The sequence below is a fragment of the Oryctolagus cuniculus genome, chromosome 5 (genome assembly GCF_051225735.1).
Source record: "Oryctolagus cuniculus isolate XC-2025 breed Fujian yellow rabbit chromosome 5, ASM5122573v1, whole genome shotgun sequence".
NCBI lineage: Eukaryota > Metazoa > Chordata > Mammalia > Lagomorpha > Leporidae > Oryctolagus > Oryctolagus cuniculus.
Genome location: NC_142871.1, coordinates 137,166,686 through 137,175,561, shown reverse-complemented (window position 1 = coordinate 137,175,561; position 8,876 = coordinate 137,166,686). Strand labels below are relative to the sequence as shown.

Here is an 8,876-nt window from a genome sequence, read left to right as displayed (position 1 = left end):
TGCGAGTGCAGGGACCCAAGCACTTGGGCCATCCTCCACTGTACTCCTGGGCCACAGCAGAGAGCTGGACTGGAAGAGGAGCAACAGAGACAGAATCCATGCCCTGACCAGGACTAGAACCTGGTGTGCCGGCGCCGTAGGTGGAGGATTAGCCTATTGAGCCTTGGCTCAATAATCTTCAGTCCTATTTAAAAACAACCAAGACCCTTCCCTCCCTTTCCTCTCTGCTCCCCTCCCCTCATTTTTTGGGTCAAACCTTTTGTTTTCTACTCTTTCAGAGGGGTTTTTCTGTTTCTTTGGGTTTTTGTTTCTTGCTGTAACTGAATCAAGAGGGTTATTGCAGCAAAAATCAGTCACAACGACAACAAAATAGTAACAATACCTTGAGAAGGGCGGTGGGAGAGGGGGAAATGGAAATTCTGTAATAATCTATATATTGGGAATTTTGAATTTTTTTGGTTGTTTGTTTTTTACTATATATCTTTTTTTTTTCATTGTCTCTAGCCTAATCAGATTAGGAGCACAAGCAGGGACAGAAAATAGAGACACTCAGGTAGCCGCATTCTCTTCCAGCCATTGAGCTGCCTGTCAGCACCATTCCTGATCATGGAAAACAGAATCCAACTAGGGTCAGGGGACATGACACCACACAAGACCCTTTTCTACAGTATTTCAGGTGCCTACCACACAGGAGAACTTGAAGAAAATCAGTTTCTAGAAGGCACTGTTCCCTCTTGTTTTATAGATATAGATATATATAGATATAATAGATATGATATATATATATAAATATATAAATATATATAAAGGTGCTGTTACCTACTATACAACCTGACTTCACAACAGTGCTTTCAAACAGCGAGATGAGTAAAAAAACATCAGTTCCACATTGCCTTACATGCAAAGGGTTCCAACAAAGGGTGTAGAAAGGGGATGGAGATTGCTGGGTTGTTTTTTTTCCCCCCCTTTGGTTTTTAACTAGGTGAATGAGGAAGGAGAGTGGGAGAGCTGCATCCTCCGGCCTCTCCCTGCCAAAAACGAAAAAATGGGACTGGTGGTGGGGGATGTAAGACGAGGTGGCTGGGAGCATGGAGAGCTGAGAGTGGAATCATCCAGACCCATGCAATAACCATTTGATTTTTTTCTAAGAGGAGACTCCGTGGGCAGGATGGCAGGGGTGAGAAGTCCTCGTTCCCAGTGTCCCACTTGAGCAGATCTAAGGGCTCCTTGTGGTGAGATGAGAAAGACCCAGAGTGTGGGTCAGTGACAGTTACCCCACCTGAGGCAAATAAAAAACATACAGAGCACAATGGTGCTTCCTGTCTAAACAAAAAAAATCAAATTTCCAAATTGCCTGGAATTTGAAATTTCCAGTTGGGCCCCTAGATATATCAAAGTATATGTCTCTCATCTTGTAGAGACACTAACTAATAAGGCTATTTGGATTATATTAATATACTGTCAAGATGTAAAGTGATGCTAAGTTTTCAATTATAATAATGTAAAATACTATTGATACAAATGTCCAAGTTTATCTTGTGTTGCTGTCAGATATGATCTTAATGAGAAAGGCCCAGAGGCCTAAAAGGGGTAATTGTTTTGTAAAAATCCTACAGGTGCTTTCATAAATAATGTGTGGGAAACTGACTCCATACTGAAGGACTCTCCATAATGTAGAGTTTGATCTTCAGATCTTTTAAAAGGGATGGATAACATTTTTCTGTAGTAACAGCATAGCTGAAATGAGAGCTTAAATTATAATTTTACAGCTAGATTATTTTGCCATGAGTACAATAAATAGGCAAAACCTCAATTTGGGAACAAAGGAATGGAGAGAACGTTTTACTAATAACTTCAAATTTTATATATAAGATGGTCATCAAGTTTGATGTTAAAGTAAGAGCATAGCTTCCCTCATGGGCATTGTCTACCCTATCTCACAAAAAACCCACTATCAGAACATGCCTGTGACTATGGATTTCTAGTATACTCCACCAAGGATTAGAGATGGAGCACATGTCTTGCATCCCCTTAAAGGTTTCCTCTGGTCTGCTTTAACAAAAACCAGGAGGAAGAGAAAGCTAGGCGCAGAAGCAAGGTGAAGCTAGATGGCAGGCCAATTAATGGCTGCTTTACACAGTGACCTGACATCAAGGAGACACAACAGGCCAGTCCACTTCAGCAGTTTTCACTGTAGAAAGGCAGGGCTTCAGCAGAAGTCATCTTATGAAGAGCCCTACCAGCTCTACCAGCCAAGAGTTGGGTCACTGAAAATGGAACTGCCCAGGAGTTGAAGGACATCCTGGTCAGAGTCTCAGAGATCTTTGGCTCTAATCTGAAAAGCCTTTCATTCAGCCCAGCTTCCAAAGTAACCACCACCACTGAGCAGATAGCCAGGTAGGGTGAGCAACATTGCAGGCAGAACTGTAAATTTCCTATTAGAGATGCTGCCTGCCTTACCTAGCCAGCTCTCCTCCCAGGTCAGCTAGGTAATATAAATCAACAGGTAACCCTTCCCCAAAGAAGTTCACACCTCCCTTATGATGTAGACCATATAAAGAGATAGACATGTCTGGGCCTCATAACTGAAAAGGCCTTAAAGGCTATCTGATTATTATCAAAGCCTTCTTGTTAGTTTCTATTTGTTTCTCATTGGGAAAACTTGCTCATGGTTTAGAAAACACATTTCTCACTTTATAAATAGTCTAACAATGATGATTATGTTAATCAGGCCATGGAAAAAATGTTTTAAAAAGCTCAAATTGCCACATCTATTAGAAAGCCTGCCCTAGGATCCAGAGAGTCTCTCCTTTCTTCCTCTCTCTGTAGAACCATCACCACTTAGTTGATGTCACTTCCAGGACCATTGGCTGCTATTCTCACCTTGCGTTTTATACTACTTTTCTATTTAAGTGTTTACAGGAGGTGGTATTGAAATAATCCAAAGTCTTCACCAACTAGGTGGTCAACTAAATGCTACTACAGGGATATACTCAGCTTCCCACCCAGGAGATCACGCCTTGAGAAATCGCCCCACCCGTGGAGAGTGACTTGTTTCTCCATGCCAGCAAGCAGTAGCTCTAAAAGATCATCATTCTGCTACCCATTCTTGACACTTGGGGCCAATGTAAAACTATAAAACACTTCCTTTATAGAAAAAAAGGAGGGAATGTTAGTAAAATGGCACGGTCATATATGTGGCACCATCTAAGACCCGGGTGCCAAGTTAGGCCCTTTGCCATCTTGCACAGTAAACCTCATTCCTAAGCTCAGCCTGGCTTATTAGAATTCAGGAGACCAAATGGCCCAACCACAAGCATCAGCTCCACCCCTACTATAATGAGATTTGCTACTCCCAGCTCCCTATGCCTGCAAGGCTATAAGAAGACCTGCTTTCCCAGACAGGCTTTCTTCTCTTCTCTTTCTCTCACATTCTCTTACCTTCTCTCTCCAGCCTGTCAGGTCCCCCACCCCCATCCGAAACAATAAACCATTCCCTTTATCAGGTCTTTGGTGTGTTTTGTGGTGTCCTTTCAGGCATGCAATCAAATCAGTGAATTGAAAACAATACCTTAAGAGATTATCCAACCTAAAGAACCAAAGTACAAAAAAAAATTAAAAAAAAAAATGAACTGAAATTCAGAGACTTGTGAGACTTCTCCAAAAAGAAGAAAAGAACGGAATATTTGAAATAAAATGGCCACAAACATCTCAAGTTTGATGAAAAATATTAATCCACACATCTGAGTATCTCAACTAACTCAAAGTAGCATAAACAACAAAGTCTACACACTGAAGTCAAGCAGTTAAGAGTAATGACAGATTAAGTTGGAAGCAGCAACAGAAAAACTCATGACATGAGTACAACATATTCAAACTACTGAAAGAAAATAACTAGCAACACAATGTCTATATCTAACAATGTATTTATTGCATAATAAAGGCTAAAATGAAGGCATTCCAAGGAAATAAAAACAGAGATAATTGGCTGGTAAGAAATTTATATTAAAGGAAATAATAAAAGTCAATAAATCAAATCTTTAAAAGAAAGAATACCAATAAATGTGTAATAATAGTATTCCCAATAAATTTGTATAAAAAGAATATATCTTTCTTTTTTATTTGAAAGTCAGAGTTACACAGAGAGAGGAGAGGCAGAGAGAGAAACAGAGATCTTCCATCCGATGGTTCACTCCCCAATTGACCACAACAGCAGAGTTGTGCCGATCTGAAGCCAGGAGGTAGAAGTTTCTTCCAGGTCTCCCACATGGGTGCAGGGGCCCAAGAACTTGGGCCAACTAAACTAGCACTGCTTTCCCAGGCCATAACAGAGAGTTGGATCAGAAGTGGAGCAGCTAGGTGTTTTACTGGCACCCATATGAGATGCTTGCACTCAGGCCCGGGCGTTAACCCACTGAGCCACAGCACCAGCTCCAAAAGTATATATCTTATATAATTTTCCATTTTTTCTCTTAACTGACTTATGAAAGAATTGCATAAACTAGTACCATAAAATTTTATTTTGAAACTTTAACTGAAAGGAGTAATTTATGAGTTGATAAAGAGAATGGAAGGTTAATGGAGTGATTTTCTGTATTTTCAGAATTCAGTGAGTGTAATCTGAAGTAAATTGCTTTCATTTAAGATTTATCTTGTGATTCCCAGAGCAGATATTAAAATGTCACTCAGAAAAATATAGTAATAACTAAACAAGATAATTTAGTACTTTAGAATGTATCTGTTTTATACAGGATAATCTAAAGGAATAGAATAAACAGATACATTAACATTGATTTTTCTAATCACTACTTGTAGAACCCTTTATTTAGTGCATGGTCAAGATTGTGATTATAAAGTAAATTGAAAGTATGCCATTCTGAAACTTCAAAGAAATATAAGAAAGGAAGGAGGGGTGTGGGGAAATTAGTTAAGCGAGGTAATTCAAAGATGGCACCCAGAAGAAGTAAGATGGGTGGAACTCAAAGTTGTTTGTCACTAAAGTTGATTGGCTGCCCAGCATCAAGTGAAGTGACCACAACTGATGACAAGTATACAGACATATGGCTAGTCCTATGAAAATCACCGCGTAAAATGACCGTTTAAGTGATTGGTTGGTCCTTATGCCCTGCCCCAATGACTCTGCAGTTTTGTGCTTTAAAAGGCTCTTGTACGCATGAAATAAATGAGTCCCTGCTTGACTTGGCTCCCCACTGTGTCTGATTGTCTTCAAGTTCGGGAGGCTGGGGAACGGGCGAGCAGCACTCTTACCTTTCCTTGGGCCCAGTCCATCCTCGTATGGGTGGACTAAGACCCTGCATCTGGCGCCCAACATGGGGCTCAACTAGTAAGTTATCAGCCGAGGCTAAGTGGTCTCTCAGGGTAAGTGAAACCCTCAGTATGGGTAATGCAATATTGTCCAAAGTGAACCTGGCCTTAAAGGTCTTATAGGACTTAGGAGAGCCCAAAGACTCAGAGGAAGATGGTGGGGAGAGAGAATGGGCTAAGTTTAATCAGGAAGCAAAAATGAAAGTAAAAGACACCCCACCTAGTCCATCCACCCCAGAAAGACTGGAACCGCCCCCCATACCTCCCAGGGGCAGAGGTGGCCTCCCCCTACGTAGAGCCGTGGAGGGAGCTACCTGATCTAGACCCTTGCAATTGCCCAGGAGGAGGGGGAAGAAATGAGGAGATCTATGCAGGAGCAGCCGCTGGCATGGCAGTGGCCATGCTGCTTGCTCTGCTGGTGCTGCAGCTCCTGGGGCCAGGCAGAGCCCCCGCACAACACCTTGAGGGTGGATCACCCCGCAGCCTTCTGGGGACTTGGCTGCCACCTTCCAGGGTCCCTGGGTGCACCTGATGCATCGCCTTGCTGACAATGCCGAGGGCTGCTGCGTGCTGGCCGCGTACCTGGCTGGCCTGGACCCCACACGGTCACCGTTGGAGCCATGCAAGGAGCCGCACATGGCTGCACTGCACCTGGATGATGCAGTGCACCACTGATGAACTTCCAGGGGGTCCTTCCCCTACTACCTGGCCTGATAAACATCCTTCCTCTAAGGCAGGCACCCTAGACAGAAGCTCCCCTATCTGACAACTTCAGGGGGAAAACTCAGAAAGGAATTTTTCATATTTATACCCAACAAGTCCTTTGTTCTGGTGAAGAAGGAGAGGGGGAGAGAAAAGGCGGGAAGGCAAGACCCATCTCATTAAAAGCCCCAGCCTAAATGTGAACTACACACTCTCAGGTTCTGTCTGGAGAGGTGCCCGTCCGTTCTTACAAATGTCCCTATCCTAATAAACTTCGCTACTTTGCTTTCCACTGCTCACTGTCTCATGCCTGAATTCTTTCTTGCATGAAGTCAAGGACCCTTTGCTTCTCCGGTAACAGAAGCAAGATCTAACAGTTATAATCACCTTCACTCCTAAACACAGAATTCTTAGTATATGAAGCAAAATGCCTAAAATTAATGGTATGATAAATAATTTTAAAGTAATGGTCAAGTGTTTCAATAACTCTCAATAATTGATAAAACAACTACATTGAAAATGATAATGATGTGAAGATTTATACATTATTAGTAACATGATCTCACTAACATCTACAGAGCACAGCACCAAGCAACAATACAAAACACATCATTTTCAAGCTTATGTAATGCATTCCCCAATATAGACAATATTCTAGGCAATAGAACACGTTTCTAAAAACTTAAAAGGGCACTATTTTCTCACAATGGAATTAAATTGAAAATCCAAGTGGAAGCAAAATTGAAACTTAATTAAAATTTGGATATTAAACAAAACAAGTAATCCATGGATCCAAGAAGAAATCAAAAAAGAATTAAAAAATAATTTGGATTGCTTGAAAATGAAAATTGTACAAACCAAAATGTCTAAAATGTAATTAATGCAGTGCCTAGAAGTAAGTTTTTTTTGACAGGTAGAGTTACAGACAGTGAGAGACAGAGAGAGGTCTTCCTTCTGTTGGTTCACCCCCCAAATAGCTGCTACGGGTATTGCTGCGCCCATCTGGAGCCAGGAGCCAGGTGCTTCTTTCTGGTCTCCCATGCAGGTGCAGGGGCCCAAACACTTGGGGATCCTCCACTGCCTTCCCGGGCCACAGCAGAGAGCTGGACTGGAAGAGGAGCAACCGGGACTAGAACCAGGTGCCTATATGGGATGCCGGGATTAACTAAGTGAGCCACAACGCCAGCCCAAAAGTTTGGAGCTTTGTGTATTAAAGTACAAAAAGTAGAACCATCCTAAATCAATAACCTAAGCTTCTCCTTTAAAAACTAGAGAGAGAAACATTGAAGGCAGCAGCAGTTTTATTGCATGCAAACAGCAATAGGTGGGGAGAAGGAGCCACTGTGAAATGAGCAGGGGTTTTGGCCAGTGGTTCTAATGCTAACGTAGATTCCACAGGTTTTACCAGAGGGAAAAATCCATGTTCCCCACTGACTTTGCGTCTGATTGGGGGGATTGATAGGGGCTGGCACCCACTTGGGCTGTGTGAAGCCCACAACCTCTCAAGATATCATAGGCTTTGTGGTTCAAATTGCCTAGGTAGAGCACCCACAGACAGCTGTCTCTGGGAACATCTCTGCATCTCTGTGGACAGGAAGGGCAAACAGAGCAGAGCAGGTCCTCTGCATCCCATGAATATTGGAGCCCTGTATGCTGAGACTGGGAAATCTGTGGATGCAAGAGAGGGAGCCAGATATAGGCAGTTCTCTGGAAAATCACTGAGTGTGGCTCCACATGCTTAGAGCTCCCAGGGGTGGGTCACAGCAGAAGGATCCATGCTAACACTAAGGACTGCACAGATCCTTTATACAGTTTATGAGGCTAACACCAGGGCATTGATCACCTTGAAATGGAAGAGGTGAAAGTATGTTTACCCCAAGAGAGGTACTCATAACCTCCTTCCTGCTAAGGGGAGGAGATCCACAATCTAACATAGGTGTCACCCTGGATACTCACCCAACCATGAAGCACTGACAAGAGCTCACTAGCTGTCGCTCCCCCTCTTCGTGGAGGAACAACACAGGACCCTGCGCTGTTCTTTCGTCTGCTCGGCCCTCCGCGGGTTTGCTGCTGGTTCTTCCCGGGTTGGCTACCGTCCCTTCCACCTCCGTGGAAGGGCGGTTCCCCCTGGCCACTTTCCCCACTTCCGCGGGGGAGCGGCACACTGCCAGCCGGCTCTCTCGGGGGCTGCACAGGTGTTCCCTCAGGTGCTCCCCTTAGATGTTCCTGGTGCATGCCGTCTCTCTCCTCCTTTATAGTCCTCCTCCACCAATCCTAACTCGGCTGCCCACACGCCGAGTACGCTGCTCTCCTCCAATCAGGAGCAGGTCCTACAGTTTCTTGGTTGAACTGGAGGCAGCTGCGTAGAAGCTGTTACTCCCTTCTCAGCGCCATATTGTGGGAGAGCAGATGCATAGAATAAGCCTTAATTCCAGTAACTCAGTCTAGTCTGAGTTGCTCCCAGTTGCTCCCCACAACTAGCCACCCAGCACATGCATCTGGGGATTCACTGAAAGAGCAGACAATCCACAAAGTCACAGCAACATAGTTCAAAGAGGAAATCCATCATAGGAAAAAATCAACAAGTATTTCCTAAAGGCCTTAGAATAAATGTAGAAATTCAAGAGACAAGGATATGGAAGTCAACATAACCCCCCAAAGGAACACAACACTTCAATATTAGATGTGAAGATGAAGAGATTGTTAAATCATCTGAAACAGAATTCAAAAGATTTATCACAGGCTTACTCAGAAGAGAAGCAAAATCATGAATTAAAGAAATCCATCCATGACCCAGTACAGTCACCGTGCACATACACACAAATGGCCTGGGCCCCTGATGCAGATTT

General features: G+C 43.3%; 1 long non-coding RNA gene across 1 annotated transcript in view; it reads right to left on the bottom strand.

The window, feature by feature from the left end:
- Nucleotides 1-8,300, bottom strand: part of LOC149126696 (uncharacterized) — a 32,395-nt gene extending 24,095 nt beyond the window's left edge. The window contains exon 1 of the long non-coding RNA XR_016233465.1: nucleotides 7,984-8,300. This is a non-coding gene — a long non-coding RNA (uncharacterized LOC149126696). The remainder of the gene's footprint in view (nucleotides 1-7,983) is intronic.
- Nucleotides 8,301-8,876: the final 576 nt, after the last annotated feature.